General features: G+C 38.8%; 1 long non-coding RNA gene across 3 annotated transcripts in view; it reads left to right on the top strand.

Annotated features, from left to right (window-relative positions):
- The window catches only part of LOC115153319 (uncharacterized), a 36,404-nt gene extending 22,126 nt beyond the window's left edge, over nucleotides 1-14,278 (top strand). Inside the window, exons 2-3 of one of the 3 annotated variants that reach the window (XR_003867682.1) lie at nucleotides 8,776-8,865; nucleotides 13,759-14,278. This is a non-coding gene — a long non-coding RNA (uncharacterized LOC115153319). Of the gene's footprint in view, nucleotides 1-8,775; nucleotides 10,121-13,758 lie in introns of those variants that run through there. The other 2 variants (XR_003867681.1, XR_003867680.1) reach the window with 2 other exon arrangements.
- The last annotated feature ends 6,514 nt before the right edge of the window (nucleotides 14,279-20,792 follow it).

The raw sequence follows: 20,792 nt of genomic DNA, 5'->3' as shown, positions 1-20,792 counted from the left end.
GGTTGTGCTTCAATATAATGGCATAGCATCATAGGCCTACTGCAGTTGCCTACAGCTTTAACTAGTTACATCAAACAATGTAATGATGATATATCTATTGTAATGAATTTTCTTCTCTTACTTTGTAAGCAACATGACACATGAGAGATACTTCTCAGAAATAAGGGGTGTCTTGTCCTTCCAGAACTGATTGGCAGGTTATAGCCAGTAGATGGCGTTACAGTCCCAGGAAAGCCTCTGAGCTCACTTACTGCAATGAAAAGGGCAATTGGACATTTTATAACACCTCGTTCTACTTTTTTCGTTTCAACATGGACTTGTAATGCAACGATAACCGAGTAAAATATATTATTTCATATATGAGTAACGTTTATATTGGTATGTATATATCACATTAGAATAGGCCTATATTGAGTGTAGTGCAATAAAGCAGTGGTTCTAGAACACAGTTTGCTCATATACCTGCTGTTCATCCGCATTGCGGTTTATACAGTCTCTACATATACATACATTATTAGCCTGCAATATCTGTGGTGTTATTTTTGACGAAACCACAGGCACATGTGGAAACAACATTGATTCAACCCGGGTGTGGGGAAATTCTATTTTCATGGCACTTCGATACCGAAGTGACATTTTCGTAGCAGGTTAGGAGTCTGAAGTTTAGGTTAGGAAAAGAGTTAGGTTTAGCGAAAATGCTATCCTAACCTGCTACGAAAATCACTTTGTATCGAAGTGCGGCGAAAAGAGTGTGTCCCACATTGTGTGCGCAGTGAGTTACTTTCGTAAATTGCTCACTCAGAAAACGCCAAGTCATCTTCTTCAGAATGTTTTGCTGAAGTGATTTCAGATAACAATAAGAATGGTAGATATGATATAAATCATATTACAGTCTCATACTAATGTTCTATAATTGTGTCAGTCTATTTAATTTGGTTATTGCGATAACAATAGCCTACACCACATCTTATTTCAACGTTTTGAAATTCAGAATAGATTTGGAAATTATTGATGGATCTTATTCAACTAAGCTATTCAAATATCTTGCTTAACAATGTTGGCCTAATTGTAAAGAATCGCATGACCGAAAATGAAACGTAATGTTTGATGAATTAATCGAAATGTGCGTTTTTGTTTCGAGAAAACAGGTTGATATGCACAGTAGCCTAAACCTAGTGAATGACCCAAAGGCTATTGTATTATTTAAAAAACTTTGAGAGCAAAATGTATAATAGAAAACTATGCAAGGCAAGCTACCAATAATTATTGCTTATCAAATCAAATCATATTTGTCACATGCGCTGAATAAAAGCGTGAATTGCTTGCTCACCAGCACTTCCCAACCATGCAGAGTTAAAAAATAGTTACACACGAGGAATATAATACACAATAATGAAGCGATAAGGGCTACAGAAAGCACCAGTACCAGATCAATGTGCAGGGAGGGGTACCAGGTATTTAAGGTAGATGAACATGAAGACATGGTAAAGTATGTTATGAATTTATGCAAGCCCTTTTTATTTGGTAAAAAAGTAACACTTAATATAAGCCTAGTTGCAAATAACCTACTAGTGTAGATACAATCCTGGTTAGGCCTATATATCAACTCAGAACATAACTGTTATTTTTTGTTGTTGATTAGGCTATTTGCATCCATAACATCAGTTGTGCAGGTGTAGACACAAACACTGAAACTATGAGTTTGTTTATTTGTAGGCCTACTGCTTTCTGAACCAACAAATCGATCAAATGTCACAAACAGTGCTGAGACTGATAAGAAGTTGATAAGAGTAGACCTTACCTGACATTTAGCTAACTTGGTGGAGGTTTGGATATGACTATTTGGTGCAAATGTATGCAGCTTGCAGCACTGTCGGGAGAGGTAGCCTTGAGGTCAATATGAAACACCTACAGTATCTATTTGTTTTTGAAACATTCATACATATTTTACTGGTGAATATAAATCAAATAGAACGATTTTGAAAATGATTATCGTGATAATGAAATACTGATTTAGAAGAGCACATTATTTCCCTGTAAGCAAACGTCAATATCAAAGATTGAATGAAGTAATTAAATACAAATGAGATGCACATTTATTCTGTAATAGGCCCATTTTAAAACTTGTAAACCATGACAAGGGTTCATTTAAAAAGTAGGACATGACAAAAATGGGTTAAGATTTTGTGGCTATGATAACCAGGCCTGATTTGGGAAAACTCAATGACATGGTCTCTCTCAGATCTATAGTCACTGATACCATAAATGTGTGTTAAAGGATGTGTGTTAAATGTCACATAAATTGAACTTGTTGCCTTCAGTAAAAAAGTCGTATATTGGTCTCTAGAGTTCCTGAGAATTGTACACAGCTAGAAGCCTATTTTGTCAAAGGAAAGTTGTGACTGGCCCTTTCTGAGTCAAACACCTCCACAGTCTGTGGTTATGGCAATTCATGATGCTCATCCTTTAAGTCTTTTTCACTTTCAGTCACTGGAAAAAAATATCAGAAAGTCGTCATAACTTTAAAGAACTGTATCCGCAAGATAGGACCTACTGCTTCATAAATCAAGTAATACCTTTTGATTTCATGCCACACTCTCCCTATCTCCAACCAAGCAAAATGGTTCCCTTCTGCATGAAGAAAGTACAAGGGGTTTGGTAAATATACACAAATTATTTCAGTCTATGGATTCTGTCATTTGTAGTAATTATGAGGTTTGATATTTTCATGAGAACCTTTTGGCTTTGATCAGTTACATCCTTGATTAGGCATTGTGTCTCTCTTTGTGGACAACACGTGTGTGTGTGTGTGTGTGTGTGTGTGTGTGTGTGTGTGTGTGTGTGTGTGTGTGTGTGTGTGTGTGTGTGTGTGTGTGTGTGGGCGCTCGCTCATTGAGCTCTGACCATCATCCAGTACCTGACAGTAGTGTTTTGACATGTGCCTTACCTGTACTGATTGTTTTGGCATTGATTGTCAGAACAAGCTGAGTTAGTGTGAGCGTGCAGTGTAGAGAGACTGTGGGATCCAAGTAATAGACAGCAGAGCTTTAGAAAGAGCTGTGTCTAACTAGAAGACCACTTCATCGAATTCACTTTGTGGAAATCGGTCTTCATGACAAAGGAGACGTTAAGAAAACATGACAACAGAGGCACTGAGCATTTAGGTTGAAATAATACAAGGTAGCATAACATGATTCATCTATTTGGGATGTGTCTATCCCATTGTCCTACATCCCAGCATCTATTTGTCTATGTGGTGTTATAATCTTCAAGCATTATTATGGTCACTTTTATGTAGATGTCCGTAATAACTATTTCACACATCATAAAGATGCACATGACGTAGCTCGGCTAGGTTTGCAGTAGGTTTATAGGAACAAAGTATATATTTTTTGTTGACACAATTAAGGTAAAATGTGTGTAACATAAAGTCATCTTATTAGCCTTGCTGTCTGTTTTTTGTTGCTGTTGATAGAGTCACATTGTAATATTGTCCTTGGGTACTGTATATGACAGATAAACTGTGACAGTCAGCAAGTGAAAATAAGAGGATGACACAGCTGGTGATTGAAGCAGATTGCATCTATGAAACTCTAGCCTCTGAAAAAGGTATTGTAGGCCTACGATATACCAACCTGAGACAGAGTGAAAGTTCAGTGGACTTCCATGACGTAACAATTTCAATGCTGTTTGACTGTGCAATTGTTGTCCCCTGAAAAAGCAAATTGAGCCAGGGTCCGGTTTTGAAGACCATGTCATAGACGTTTGAGATGTGGCATACCCTTCATACTCCCTGTTACAAAACATGCCCGTGTATAGAGTAGGCGTATAGAGTAGGCTTACGTGGCCTTGAGGAAACACAACACAACTCACATTATAAAAGCAAACAAGATTTTATGGGTCATTCATGTTCTTCAGAACAAAATATTTGTTTTAATTAAAGATATAATCAGATAAGTGAGGTTTGATTTTATCCACACAAAGGTCATGTGCTGTAATGTACTAAAATACAATAACCTCTCCAAACTATACCATTACTTCGCTAATGTTTTTAAAATGTCAGCGTTGACCTTGCTAATTAGTATGTCTGATGTTCATTTGAGTTGGAGTGTATTATCTAGAGACTTATGCATATTGCCGTGGCATTTAAAAAGAGAACTGAGGAGAGATATGAATGTGACCCCTGACCTTTCAAGGTCATGTTAGTCAAGTCAAATGTTATACACATGGCTATGAATTTGCATGTTGATAGCAATTATACATCTCTAGTACAGTGTAATATAAACATACAAATTACAGTTAATGCATTTCAGGTTAAAAGAACGACTACACAAAGGTCAGAGCTGTCTAGACAGTCCAGATATAGTCCAGGCAGACGTTTCAGAGATGATTGTTTATAACACCCTAAAGCTGGACTTGCTCAAACAGGTTTCAGAGTTAGGCAGTCTTCAGTGTGTATATATGTACCATATCATAATACAGCATTAAACATGGAATCTGATGTGTATCAATTTACTAATAATACAGGACAATGTGAATAAAGCAACAAAACTTAGAACCATCAGTATGACATTGTGTTTGTGTGAGACAATGTGTAAGACTCCCACAAAGAGGGGAGATTTGAGCACTGAGCAGTGAGTCAAGGTGCGCGTGGGCTTGTTTTGAATGCACAGATGGCACCAACCAAACACATAGGATGTTGAAATGTCACCCAGAAATACCAAATCCTCCACAAAATATCTGTCTGAGCTTTTTCTGAAAACCACAAGCCTTTCTCAGTTTTGTTTTCAGGCGTAATTTGTTTAACCTGGAAGTTGGTTTGTTTTTGTTCATGTAAAAGTTAAATTCACATTCTTGGAACTACCTGGAAGTTGGTTATATTGTTCATGTAACAGTAAAATTCACATTATTGGAACTACTGCCTGGTATCTTGCTTGTTCTTTTGTAAAACTTAATTTGATCAAATTAGGTGCTCCAGTTTCACTGTATTTTGGTACACAAATGGTAAGAGAGGAATTATGTTACAATTATATGGTCTATCACTAACAAGAGAATACAGTTGATGATATGTAACAAATTAATGATTGTCCTCTATAGACATTTACCTGTAGAATTTCAGGACATTTTCGTGTAGGATCTTAATTTGATCACCCTGTTGCAGGAGAATGTTCCTGCAATGCAGGAAATTTAAAACTTGTAGTTTGAGGTTTAAAAAGGTTTTGAAGTTTGTAATTTCCCCTTTAAAATTTCATTTGATTTTCCCTTACAAAAAATGTATCAACCCCTACAAAAATATCCATTAATTATAATCCACATTATAATTCACATTTCCTGATAACAAAGAGGGAGCCTATAGTGTGTGTGTGTGTGTGTGTGTGTGTGTGTGTGTGTGTGAAGACTCCCACCTGTGGTTGTGAGTGACATTCGGGTTGCTCCTAGCTAGACTGTGGGAGGCCTGCAGACTCTTAACGGCTTTCACACGGGCACAAAATGTCTGCTGCACATGATGAACACACCTCAGTCCATCTGATGTGGAGTCTGTTACTCTACAGTGTTCAGAAAGTGGAAGATTAATTCACTGATGGCCAGAATTGTCAGATTTTTATGTAAAGAAAATGCTACATGTTTATAGCACATACATGTGTATATATATACATTCCTTTATGAGCTTGTACAACTTGCCCCATCATTTATAAACAAGCAATGCAAAACAAAATATGTTACTTTCTCATGGACTTTCAGTCCTTGAATCCATAGCTTTGGCAGTGTCAAGTTGTTGAAATTGCATATTGTGCTTCCACGGTGTCACGGTTTTCACCTATAGGCAACTGCATTTTATTTTCAGGTTACAGTCAAACTATTATGTTCAGTCATTTCTACATTTTAGGTACATGTCAGATGAGGTTAATGTGCTTTCAGATGGAGGAAGGAGCTGTCTTTTGTTTACATCCCAATGGTGGCTATAGTTGTCCTTCTGAAAAGTAATCTGTGGTAAATCTACTCTGATTCTTTTCTTATTTGTGTGAGTTTCAGTATTGATCGTTGAGGTTCGTTATTACGTAGGAATGATTGGTCTTTGTCTCCAGCGCCCAATGTCAACCTTCTCTAAGATCGTTTTTAAATTGAAACCAGTTTATAGAGCCCTAAATTTAACTTCAGTCTATTTAGCTTTCATCATTTTACAGATCATGGTAATGTCATGCTTCACAATTCAGCTTAAAATGGGTGGTGCTGTTTTGAGAACATTGCTGTCTTTCCTCCATTTGTTGTCTCAGCCTCTCTTCTGTGGGAATTCCATATGGTACAATAACTCTGTTAAGTGTCATGTTTTAAAGCTGTAAGTGTATCATAATTCAGCGGTCCTTTCTCTCTCTTTATCTCTCTCTCTCTTTCTCTGTCTGTGACAAATAAAAAGGTGGGAAAATGCTCGGCAAGTCTGCCCACGGCTCTGAAATCCTCTGTTTAACCACGGAACGCATCAAAGAAATGCTCTCAAAACCTCTTCTGTGTGATCTGACTAATTTTGATAGTGAAAATGCACAGTAAACCCTATATTTAGTATTTTTACAATACAAGCATGCTGTCATGTTTGCTGTTAAATAAAGAAATGGGTCAAATGATCTGATTAATGTAAGAGTTGTTTATTTGATTTGGAAACAAATTCACCCTTAACAAACCCAGTACAAATTGTTGACCTAAATCATTACTTTTTTTTAATGTATATTTCTTCATGAATAACAGCTAATTGTATTCTATGAAAAACTGAAGTGTTTGTTAATTTTGTTTAAGGCCTTAAAGTTTTAGTTAGGCCTTAACTTTGAGTATTTATTAATAAGTCAAAAGTTGACAAGATCAGCATTCATTAAGAAATTGTGTAATAAACTGTAGTAGCTCATTAATATTGTAACCTATTTGTGTTAGACTTGTTTTTATATAAATACATCCAGAAGTCATTCTGAAACTATGATGGCTGGGGTGATAATATTACAGGCGCTCAGGGGAAATTTGCCTCATGAAATGTTCTTTCACAACCCACTCAGTTTCGATAGGAAAAATCGTTAACCTTTTCAGCAACAACAAATGCCTATCAAAAAAACAAGTGCAACATATTTTAAGGCTCTATTTATTTTTTACCAGAGACACAGACTACTGGTGGAAATGATTGGCTCACAAAATAATGCATGGTAATCTAAAGTATACATCTACCATCCAAACGGAGACTTAGTTCATCACAAATTAGTTTAAGGCAATTGTTGTACATTTCCAATGTTTTTTTCCTTGCTTTAGCCGGTATTTAAGTTTGATGAAGTTTAGACAGTTTGTGTATTTCCTGTATAACGTTGGTACAGTGTGTTGAAGTGTGTTATTGTTATCATGTAGAATACTCTGTGTTGGTTTCCTGTAATATTTAGATTACTCCACGGTATCATTTAATTGTAGGTAGTTAGTTAGTTTAAAGTATACTTAAGTTGTAGAATCTGGACTCCCTGCTTTCATGACCATAAAGAAGGCACATTATACATTTAGTTGTAAGTGTTTTTGTTGTTGTTGTCATGAGTAAAGTGTATACAGTATCCTGTATTATTGTGATGGCTGTCAGTTTAGTGTACAGTATAATGTTAGTGAGTGGCAGATATTTCCACAGTGTGTTTGTTTTAAAGCTTAGTCCTGTCACTCGTTTCACCTGTCCAGGCCTCTTTATCTCCTCAGATTTACATTAGTCGGAGTGTGTGATTATTTCTGTGTGAGAAATACTTCTTAAACTCCTGTTACCCCAACTGTAATATTTTGCAATTCAAATCAGAAATATGTATTATTTGCATAGCTATAACCTCTTCATTAAGCTTGCTGCTGTATATCTTAACTGCTGTCCTGTATATCTTAACTGCTGTCCTGTGTGTGGGAATTTGTTTCTCTTCAAATGGACACTGGTAATTTGTATATTTTTTATATGGTTTTGATGGGGATATGACATCTAAGTCTCATATTGGAAATCCTTGTAAAACATGGGCCTGATGTAATATGCCCTCAATAATAGACAGACACAGGGCACCAGGGTTAATCAATGTGTGTGTATATGTTAGGACTTGCTATATGCTGTCTTTCAAAGGAAAGGTATGTTCAAAATGGAAACATTACAGGATTTGGACTTGTTCTTTAGCTGTTCTGAACCAATGCAGATATTAGCATCTCACTTCCTGTTTGAAGCTGTTTTGTTTACATTGATGGTGCTATTTTTAAATGGCTTAGGCATACAACTTATTCAAAAAAATTATTGTTTTGTTGTTTTTCCTCGTTCTCTTTTTGAGTATACTACAAACCCACAAATAATACGGTGTGACTGTTAATTAATAGAATCTGACCACAACCCAGGAACCTAGCGTATATGTTTTTCTTTGTCAGTTGAAGCAGAATTAAATGTGTGTTTGCTCATAGTCTGTGTGTGTTTACACACACACACCTACACTTAGATGACAGTCTACCGGAATTGCTTTGTAAAAACAAATACTATTTTCTATATAGATATTGTATTTCTGTCACTAGATTATCTTCATTCTGACATGTATTTGATTAATGCCCATGCAATGGCTTTTCTCTGACACACTCCCAACTGATAATCTCCTAGACTGCCTTAGCCATGTCATTTACACCTCAAATTCAGCTCCACAAAGTTATTGACCTTCAGTGAATCACTTTTGTGTCTGACTAATCCCAATAGCACTTTGCGTTCAGTAAATACAGACATGGGGCTAATTTGAGTTTCTCTCGTTTCAGTGTCTGTTTACAACGTGTGTTGGAGAAAAGAAGAGGAGAAGATCGGAGAGAAGTATAGTGGCGGAACGGTCACTCTCTCCTGCAGGGCATGTAGGGTAAAGTAACTACACCTGTTAATGATGAACGGAGAGCTGAAACCTCAAAGAGAAATGTTCAGATCAGTGTGTGATTAAAAAATGCCTGCAAGTTTAGTCAACCTCCTGCCTGCCCCCGCAAAGCCACTCTGAGTTTGCCTGCCGCATGTGTGAGTCGTTCAGACAATGTACAGGAGACATTTACTAATCACCCCGCAAACCATCCCAACCACATAATGGATGGAAGCATGTCTGGGTTTTTCCCCTCTTTCTGTTTGAGATTAATTCACTTAAGTGGAGCTTATCCATTAAGTAGCTATGGATGATCAATAGCTGTCATCCATAGCAGAGTGAACAAAGTACTGGCTGCCATGATCTCTTAGCCTGGGTGCTGGTGTCAATGCTGTGCTCCTATACGTTGTCTCACTCGCCACATCTGTCTGTTAGGCTAAATAACAAGACAGAGAGAGAGTGTACGCTTCAAAGATGGGACAGTGACCTTGTTATACTGTAGAGTGAATCTGCTATATGTGTTCTGTTTTGGAAACAGGGTCACAACATTTCCTAGTCAATGTACTGTGACTGCATTCAAAGCCATAAAATGGTCATTGGGCAGAAATCGGCCTGAGAAAATGTGCATTTCAGGCAGTATAACACTGCTGTTAGACTGGTTGTTTTTCATTGCTTATTATGACAAGCGTGTGTGAGTGCATGCATGCAAATCACTTTTTTTGTGGTGCACCTTTTCTGGAAGCTTAACTGGTGGTTCTTAGAACAATTTAAATAATGCACACTTTTTTGTTGTAATGGGGGATGCTTTAGATAAAAACACTGTGTTTTTGATGAAGAGAGGGAGCGTGCGAAGTGTGGTTTGCTTTTATTGTTGTGGGTGGGTTTCTCTTCATTTGATCAAAGATAGCGAAACAAAAGATGAGTGAATCACCGAAAACCTTTTTTTTTACCATCTGCTCTCTCTCTCTCTCTCTCTCTCTCCCTCTCTCTCTCTCTCCCTTCGCTGGTCTTTCATACAACAACGTGTGTTTAGAAATTGGATCAATTGTGTGGTATAGTAATTATTTACTTAGATAATATCTGATAATGTATTTTTAAGGTTATTCATATTTTATATTATATATGAATATTTTCCTCTAGTAGATTTTTATGAAGTTTCACATTTTATTAGTCGTTTGTATGGGCTATATATAATATACGTCGTCCAACTAAATGCTCACTTGCAGGTTCCTTCTGGACAATGCAACAACAATAAGAAATAATAAAAGATAAGAATATGAACATAAAGTAAACTGCTCAGTAGAATAGAATAAACATTTTAGCATCAGTATAATACAGGAAGGCATAATTTATAGTACAATATTTATACATGTTTTGGTGAAAGGGGGATTGGGGTGCAAGTGTTTAAATTGTGCAGTATTTAGCAATAATAATACGAATCTGGTAGCAGCAGTTGTGATGTGTGTGTAGTATGAATTTATATTTGTGTGTGTGTGTACCAGTCAAAAGTTTGGACACACGTTCTCATTCAAGGGTTTTTCTTTATTTTTACTATTTTTTTACATTGCAGAATAATAGTGAAGACATCAAAACTATGAAATAACACAGATGAAATCATGTAGAAACCAAAAAAGTGTTAAACAATAAAAATATATTTTAGATTTTAGATTCTTCAAAGTAGCCACCCATTGCCTTGATGGCAGCTTTGCACACTCTTGACATTCTGGTGAAGACGGCTCAGTACATCACTGGGACCGAGCTTCCACCCATCCAGGACATCTTCTCAAAACGGTGCCTGAGGAAGGCCAGCAGTATCATCAAGGACACCACAGCCATAAGCTGTTCACTCCCTTACCGTCGGACAGACAGTATCGGAGCATGAGGTCTGATACCAACAGGCTCAAAGATAGTTTCTATATACAAGCCATCAGACTGCTGAGCACTTGAACTGGACTGACCACCTGCACTGACTCTCTGCACCTTAGCACACATGACACTTTTGCGCCCTCTTGACAAAAGTGGTGGTGTTGTTGGTCCATGACAATACCCTGATGTGGACGCCGAGGAACTTAAAACTGCTGACTCTCTCTACTGCAGTCCCATTGATGTGGATTGGGGCATGTTCCCTCCTCTGCTTTATGAAGTCAACAATCAACTCCTTTGTTTAGCTGACATTGAGGGAGAAGTTGTTGTCCTGGCACCACAATGCCAGTTAATTTACCTTCTCCCTATAGGCTGACTTGTCGTTGTTGGTTATCAGGCCTACAACCGTGGTGTCGTCAACAAACTTGATGATGGAGTTGGTGTCGTGCAAAGCCACGCAGTCGTGGGTGACAGGGAGTACAGTAGAGGGTTGAGGACACAACCCAGGGGGGCCCCTGTGTTAAAGCCTTCTGCATGTTTTGGTTCAGCTGGTGCCTAGCTGAACATAGGTGCACCGAGCGAGTACGCTTGCATATTCCCTTAAAAGACATTCACTTGAATACACCAGTGTACACTTCTTCAAAATAGTCAAAATTAAGATAACTGAAACAATCAGTCATTAATTTCTTAGTTGTGCAATTTTACAATTAACTAATTTCGCAAGTAAAACATTTTGCATGAAAACGATTAGTCTCTCTTTGAATTACAACAAACACTTAATTGAAGAATCGCTACTGTTGACCAATCATCGACGAAGGGGTGTAGACTTCGGCTACTGACTTTGGCTTGCCTCGAATTTTTTTGTGTGCCCAAACAACTGGAAAAACCCTTGCCGAAGACCAAACCTAAAGAAATCTTCACAAAATGTCGTCAGAATATATTCACAAACTGTTTCAGAATCATGGGAAGCATGCAGATGCCTTAATAATCCGTGTGGAGGACGTTTGGAGGTGTTGTTGAAAGGGGGTTTTCTATGAAAGGCAGCAGTTCTAATGACTTAATTCAGTGCAGAAAATCTTGTCGTCACCTTCGATCCTGAACCAGTTAATACAGTGTGAAAAGTAGGTCTCTAACATGCTAAATTATGAGATGCATTGTATCAAGCAGGACGACAAAGCTCTCTAGTCGTTAATCAATCTTTTGTGATATAGTGTCTGTACAATAAATAATTCATGACACTTTCTCTGTCCTGAGGAATGTGGTCATGATGAATGACTGCCCTTGTTGTGGAAAATGTCTCTGACATCCATTTTAAAGTATACAAATCCCTCTTTCCATGGCAGGATGATAAACAGCACACTGAAAACACGTTTAAAACTCAAAATCTCTGATCTAATTTTTGCAGTGCATAGCGACACATTGGGTTATAAATGGAGGTTTTTAATTTATTGTTGACTTTTTAAGACCTCTTTAATCATAACGTCCACCTGCGATGTGTTTAGGTGCCCTGATAAATGTGTCTTGTGTAGGAGAGCCTATCGTCAGTTGGGGTTACGTGGCAGTGAATGGGACTACTTTCTGTCTATGACACACACTAAGTAATGCTGCTATTTTTCACTTTGGGCCAGCCATTTTAAGCGTGTCTATGTTGGACTTGACATTATTATTGTGTGCTGCAGCATCTTTCTGGATGCTTAGTAATGAACACAGGACACAGCAACACGAATGCTGATGTATTTCTGTGTAAGATTAGCGCAGTAAGGAATAGATCACGAGTGGCAAAACTGCTCATCTAAAATGTTGTGTATTTCCCTCAAACTTGAAGGGACGGTTTCACGGACATAGATAAGCCTGTGTCTTAACTAAATTGCTCTTCAATCCAGACCACTGAAATGTGGTTGCATGAACTTGATTTAAATAAACTCCTACTCACAGTCCTCAATCTACTAAATTAGGGGGGAAAAATCCAATCTATGACTGTGAAACAAACCCAAAATGTCGTAGGTCTCTGAGCAGAGTGTGGTGGCCCACCAGTGTTTGTGGCACAGTGAATAGCCATCTCAGGTTTCATCCTCATAGACAGGGCCTTCCTGCCAACAACCTCTCTGCTTTTTATCTGTTTAGTCACGGTCAACCCTCACGGTCCAGTTAAAACCAGAGCACCCAACCACAGCTCCTCTGACCAGTGTTTTAAACAAAGTCAAAGTACATTTTAAACCAACAGGAGATTCTCTTTGGGATGGAAATCCAGGTGTTTTCTTTTTACTTGAAATCATAGCTTGAATTCCCCTGTATTCCCTTTGTAAACATTTTCCCATACAGTGAGAAGAAAACTGACATTAAAACAAAATACAAACCCAATTGCCATGGAAAGCATGTATTGTCCTGTTCAGCAATACAATTATTTTATTTGAAAAGATAAATAAGAAATTTAGATTAAGCTTCAAGCTTCTTTTTATATTTTATGAAAGGTTGTGCTTTCCATCTAATCTGAGGTTTTGCTCAAGTCTCTGTTTACACGCGTTTACAATGCTTGACTGAGGATGTGGGTTTTCAGACAACTTTCTGTCCATAGCTAATAAGAGCATGGTGATAGTAGGTGGTGCTTGGGAGAAACACCCTGTGGTGGATGAGCAAGTCAGAAGCAGTAACGGATCATGAAAATACCACACATAAACTTGGATTTTTGTTTTCAATGGTGTAATGCAAATAATATTGTTTAGAATCTACGAGAATTAAATACATTCTTTTCTGCTAAATGTAAGGATTGATTTAGTTATATAAATATTGTTGTTTGGTAATAACAATAGAAGTAGAGAGTGGGACATAAGTACCAACTTGAGTGAAGCTAGATCAAAACATGTTACACATGAATAATAACACGTCATATTATTGCGTCATATAAACACCACAAAGCCTTTTTATAGGATAATGATATCAAAGGTTTGATTTTCTGTTTACAGTATTTATCTGCCCCTGGATACAATGTGTCTATCGTCTATTTATTTGCCCTTATTTCTCTCTTCCACTTTAGATTGAGATGGATGAGACAGAGGTGAGATGAACTACCCTGTTTGAAATGATCTTGTGAGGACACTGAGACAGAAGCAAGACTTGTTAGTTAGATCCCACCGGCTCAGCCTGTCTCATACTATACAGGTGGGAACGCAATCCTTTAGTTTGAACTATAGTATGTATTACTGTGTGTACATTTCACTTTTCAGGCATTATAAAAAAGATCATATCTGGGTATCACAAGGATATGATATCATTAATTGACAAGCGCATTTTGGTTTAGAAAAATATTTGATTGAAAGGATCCACCCAGAGGACCTCAAAGCATTGAAATCAAATACTTAAATTCTATATTTTTTAAACACTTTTTTTTATGTATTCCCTGGTTTAGTGTACTATTGCCTTTATCCTATATGTAATATGATGGACTGTATATATCCCTTCCATACATAGACCAAAATACCAAAAATGTACCATGCCAGCTTTTTCATAGATCTGAAAGGGGGTAGGGTGTAAAAAACATGGTCAATTAAAATCCACCTAAAAACCTAGTCATGGGGTGGCAGGTAGCCTAGTGGTTAGAGCGTTGGGCCAGGAACCGAAAGGTTGCTAGATCGAATCCCCGAGCTGACAAGGTAAAAATCTGTTGTTCTGCCCCTGAACAAGGCAGTTAACCTACTGTTCCTGTTCCTAGGCCGTCATTGTAAATAGGAATTTGTTCTTAACTGACTTGCTTAGTTAAATAAGACAGACCCTGTAACCCAAATACAGGTATTGGGTATGTGTGAATGGTTCCCTGCTTTTTTGTAAGTAAATTCATCAACACTTCTATTGTTTAACACCTCCCTAATTTGAAATGCAAACAGCCCCCATGGTTTAAACATTTTCCAGTTGCCCACTGATATGTATAATACAGTGGAGGCTGCTGAGGGGAGGACTGATATGTATAATACAGTGGAGGCTGCTGAGGGGAGGACTGATATGTATAATACAGTGGAGGCTGCTGAGGGGAGGACTGATATGTATAATACAGTGGAGGCTGCTGAGGGGAGGACTGATATGTATAATACAGTGGAGGCTGCTGAGGGGAGGACTGATATGTATAATACAGTGGAGGCTGCTGAGGGGAGGACTGATATGTATAATACAGTGGAGGCTGCTGAGGGGAGGACTGATATGTATAATACAGTGGAGGCTGCTGAGGGGAGGACTGATATGTATAATACAGTGGAGGCTGCTGAGGGGAGGACAGCTCATAATAATGGCTGGAAGGGAGCGAATGGAATGGCATCAAACACATAGAAACCACGTGTTTGATGTATTTGACACCATTCCACTAATTCCACTTCTGCTATTACCACAAGCTTGTCCTCCCCAATTAAGGTGCCACCAACCTCCTGTGGTATAATAGCGGTATACCTGCAAATAAGTGATAAATAAGGGGCTGTTTGAAAGGGTTCATATAAACATTGCCTTATATTTTTTACAGGTTGGTGTTTTTTTGTTATTTCCTGTGTGATCGTGTCATGTGGCTCTTCATAACTTGTCCTTTCCTGACACTCAGGGGACCCTGTCAATTAGCTGTATTCTGTTTATATTTCCTCCCGCTAGAACACCTGGCAAACAATTACTCTACTGTTAAAGCAGGAGGGAGTTTTTGGACAAAGCACCTCATAGCTCCCAAGTGATGACATGGATCTGTTAAATGGCTCTAAAGCTGTTTTTGTGTTAAAAAAGAGAGCCTCTTTGCAGACTTTTGTCTTTGAAAGGCATTGCCTGAGGCTCAACTACTACGAGGCTGCCTGTTAATGACTTGTCAAGAGAGGGAGGGGAATAGCTGGAGACAGGAGATCATGCTAAGCTCTGCTGGGTTTTCCTCATTGAAGTTGGGATTCCTCGGTTGTTGAGGGCGATTTGTTGAAGTCCTTGATGTCTCAAAATGGTTCTGTACCTTTAACATAACAACAATAAATTCTTTGAAACTAAGAACGTTGTCTGACTTGAGTTTTTTGTTTTATATGGACAAATATAAATGTTTTAAATAATTAGAAGAAGCAAAAATTCCCCCTCAAGTGCCAAAAGGGCAAATACATTTTTCTCATGAATAGTGTCTAAAGGCTAAGGTCTTCTGTAGTTGACAGGGAATCACTCTTGACTTTGAGCTCAGTTCTGAAGTCCTTTGAAATGAGAATGATGAATTAGATAGGGTGTTAAAAGTGAATCTGACAGTGGTAGACAAGGGTAGTTGAGGTCATGGACAGGGGTTCCCCAGGGGGTGAGATTGGGTCATGACCAAGGTTGTGACTGGGTGAGGTAGGGACAGCCACAGCTGGCTCTAGTATAATGCGGGGTAAGCAGTTATCTATCTATCCCAGGCTATAAATGGGTTATCTCCAGTACAGCAGAGTAGTGTCTTATCGGGCACCTGGTAATGCCCGACTCCTATACAGTTTGTCTATGATATGACGCTGAAGACAGCCTTATACAATAGACTCATCTATCACCAGGTATAACTGATGTTTTATAGCCCAAGTTAATTCTTATTAGGACTGTTTTATGGCTAATTTGTGTCATGACATGTTTCAATGTTTATGGCCAAAGTCCAGAATTGAAGCAAAACTGGTTTATCGGGTTTATCGGGTGTTGTCATTGGTCAGGCCTCAGAATATGAATCAATCAGTGAACTTTTAGACAGAAGATACACCTGGCTCCACATAACGTCACAGAGGGTAATGAACAAGCACAATTGCCCAATAAAATACTGTGTGGTTGCCTTATTCAGTACGTGTTCATTTTGATTCAATTGAGATGCTTCTATACAGCTTTTTAAACTAATGTTTCTCATGTTTCTTGAATATGGTATTAGATTATTAGTGTTGCCGTATAATAGGGGATTCAAGAGAATTTGCGACTGTATTTAGTTACTCTCATTATACTCTATGGTCAAGATGATGAAGAAAATGCTAGTTGTCAAGACAATGTATCTTTGCATAACACTGTTTTCTTTTTACATCTTTCTGTGATCCCTCTAACAACTCTGGTGACTCAGCGAAAATACAGGAAGTTGTGTTACTTCCATAGTTATGTACTGTATGTCTCTGAGATTTCTGTACAGCTTAGTTTCTACCCCACCTTGCCCCTCTCCTTGCAATGGACTCTCACCAAATGACCAACTTCTATCAGTTAACTGCTTGCTTAGCTATGGTCATTTGCATCACATACCTTTTTGTATAAATCAACAAACTAATGTTACATGTAATAAAAAAGAGCTTTTATTGTGTTGAATGCTTGTCGACAGTAGTCTGTCAAGATCAACAGAGCAGAGAATGTGTCTGGAACGACACACACCGACCTGCAGGAGCCAGGGTACACGTGATGCACGTTGTGATGCACGTCGGATGAATATCTGTTTACAAGCCACTGAAAGCCACCACACAAAGGCTGGAGTGACTCATGGCAATCAGAGACACAGGCTGTTATACTAGCTCCTTTTCTGCCAATGTTATTGTCGCCTTACTTGGGCTCACTCAGGGGCGCTAGACTAAAGGTACACATGGTACAGTTGCAATGGGGAGTAGCACATTTAACTTATTTATTTACGTGAGCATGTATGTACTGAGTGTTTACTGTGTGTGCCTTTTACTGAGTGTTTACTGTGTGTGCCTGTGTGTTTTTTGTATCCGTTTAAGTTGTTACTATATTCCTGGCTGAAATACTAACTATATCCCCAGGTCATCACTCTGAGACGGCCCGTCTGCCTTTTGTTCCTTCATGTCCGAACTGGCTACAGTTACAGTGGCAGGCAGATAGAGTGAGCGTCTGAACAGTTTCTGTCTGACACTCGTGAGCATGCTCAGTAGTGCCTCAGGGTGCAAGCTCTACAATGTACAGACAGGGATACGCCCAGACATGTTGAGCAGTCGGTAGCTCACTCCCCCGGTTTACTGCTCTGTCCAGCAATATAAACACAGCCTTGTTGCTATCTGGGCCAATTGCTGCTCAGCTATAATGCTCCTTATTGAACCATTTGTTCTGTATAGCCAGTTACTTCATTTACTTCCAGTCAGCACCCATTAACCACACTGACCCTTCATTCATCCCCTTACCATAACCTTATGACACAGTCCCCCACACCCTAATCAACAGGCATCCTATTATGTAGAGACCTGCTAATAGTCTGTTACAGAATGTAGTCTATATTCACTCATAGGCCTGTTTAGCCACACTATTACCCAGTGAAGCATAGCCTCTGGTACATAATTCAGTGTTACTTCAACACCTCCCCTTCACCCCTGTACCCCTCCAACACTGGCCCTTAACACTGTAATCTGTGCGTTTTCTACCACATGTAAAAAAGGCTTCTCTTTAACCAGTATAATATTTTTGTGTAATACAAAATTAGAACATAAGGTGGAATTGTCAGGAACTGAAATAAAAAGGAAATGCTAACAGAACTGTTTGACAACTGATGACATATACTCATATCCTTTATTCTCAGCACTGTACCAATACAACGAGGATCCTTCTCGGACCCCAAGCTTATATCCCTGCAATAAATACTATATACCCAATGTGATAATATTAGTCTGTTCAAAACTGTTTGGTTCCTGCTTGCCTAGGACAACTCCATAGCAGTGAACGCAGCCATGACCTCTTCCCCACAACCACTAACTCATCATTAGTCCACCATTAGAACTCTGGGTGGTAACACATGTTGCCCACTGATTACTTCTGCTTGACAACAAGTGCTTTGCCAGTGAGGTATATAACAAAGAGGCTTTAACATTGAACTTGGGATCAAACACTGATTAAAAATCAGATTTGAACCATGCTGAGTGTCAGGAGAACATAGTCTCATACAGGTGTCTGGGGAGTTCAACTTGATAAGAACTCTGGCAGTGGTTCCCTTGTTTGGATAAATTGTTAGATAGTCTAGTCACATGTCAGGGATGTGACTTTGAACAGGGTTGGGTTGTTAGGACTGGGTTGTGATAGTCAGATTCAAGGTGCGGGTAACTGGGGGGAGGAATGAGATGCTGACTAGACTCTTTTGTTTTGCCAAAGTGCTCCTCGGCTGTTGGAAGACATGGTGGTGAGATCAGATAGCAGATAGCAGAGTGGAGCTCCTGGCTGTCTGTCTCTTACCCCAGCATGGAAGACAGCATGATCCCTCATTACCAGTCAACCAACACCACACCAACTCTTTCACTTTGTGGCTGAGCAACACCCGAGGAGGCATCACCTGTAGTTTGGTTTTTGTTTCTTGCTTGTTAGAATACAAGGAACAGTTGATGGAATCTAAGTAGATTCTCACTCTCATTGGATTTAAAAATAAGCAGTGTATTGTAATCCTAAAATGAAACAAAAATGCAGAAGTTTGTAACCACTGGAACTTTAAATGTCCACCAGTATGACATTGCTGTTTGCATGGATTACAGTCCATTAATTACACCATCCACAGGAGCATTTGTACTACAATCACAGCATTTTGAATTAGATGCACAGATAAATCGGACATATCTAATTCAATAATTCTTAGAACAGTCTAATATTCTTCAAACAGCATATGAAAGGTTAGTTACATGTTCTCTCTGGTTAAAAGGAGAAGCTCTGTGTTGCTGAGAGGAGAGGAGGCACACAACCTCAGTCAACTAGTCTCAGTGACAGGGCCTGTTGACTTATGGGAGGACTCTTTCCTGTTCAGACGGCAGTCATTTTGATTGTGCACTCACAGGGAAAAATGCAGAGTCATGTAACAAAAGAAACTAATTTAACAAATTAAGTCTTGTGTTAGGAAATTAACTATGAATTTAAAAAAAATACAGTTTCAACAAAGCTGACAAAATGAAATATTACAGAAGGCCTAATTCACATCATAAATATGTTTGAATTTATAAGAAAACAGAAAGCAGATATATGAGATTGAGATGGTAGACTTTCATCCCTGAGCTCAGCTACAGAAACTAACTACCACAGGATCTGACCAACTCTCATTATATACCTGCATTGAAATAGCCCAGCCAATCACAGGTGAGAAGACTGACAGGTAAGATGACTCACCACAGCAAAAATAACTCACAATGACAAAAGCATAGTGTTCTGAGAGACTTTCCATTGGGAAACAAATACAATACAAGGATATCAGATAAGGTGCTGAATTGGAAGACTAATGAGAAGCATTCCAAATGTCTTTGTCAAACAAACTGAAACATTCATCTTATCAAAGCAAAGCATTCAAATCCCAAACTAGACAGTCATCATTCCATCTCTATTTGAAGCAGGATGTTCACGTGAGAGCTCCCTGATGGGAGGGTTGTGTGTTGAGAGAGTGAGGCACCATGTTTAGTGACTAATATCTCAGCAAAGTACTGAGGGCTCTAAGACTGATGACTTAGAGCCTTGGGGCAGGAGCGGCTTTCTGTGGTTAGAGGTGTGAGGCTGTAAGGATCCGACAGCGGCGGGTAATCTGCCTTTACCATCGGTCCTATTAGCCAATGTACAATCATTGGATAATAAAATAGATGAGCTACGAGCACGTATATCCTACCAACGGGACATTAAAAACTGTAATATCTTATGTTTCACCGACTCATGGCTGAACAACGACATGAATAACATACAGCTGGCGGGTTTTACACATTTTCGGCAGGATAGAACAGCAGCCTCTGGTAAGACAAGGGGTGGCGGTCTATGTATATTTGTAAACAATAGATGGTGCACAAAATCTAAGGAAGCCTTGAGGTTTTCCTCGCCTGAGGTAGAGTATCTCATGATAAGCTGTAGACCACACTATTTACCAAGAGAGTTTTCATCTATATTCTTCGTAGCTGTCTATTTACCACCACAAACCGATGCTGGCACTAAGACCACACTCAATGAGCTGTATACGGCCATAAGCAAACAGGAAAACGTTCATCCAGAGGCGGCACTCCTAGTGGCCGGGAAATTGAATGCAGGGAAACTTAAATTGTTTTACCTAATTTCTACCAGCATGTTAAATGTGCAACCTGAGGGAAAAACCTCTAGACCACCTTTACTCCACACACAGAGCTC

This window comes from Salmo trutta, chromosome 18, assembly GCF_901001165.1.
Source record: "Salmo trutta chromosome 18, fSalTru1.1, whole genome shotgun sequence".
Taxonomy (NCBI): Eukaryota; Metazoa; Chordata; class Actinopteri; order Salmoniformes; family Salmonidae; genus Salmo; species Salmo trutta.
The sequence above is the reverse complement of the archived record's forward strand: the minus strand, read 5'-3'. Positions and strand labels throughout refer to the sequence as shown.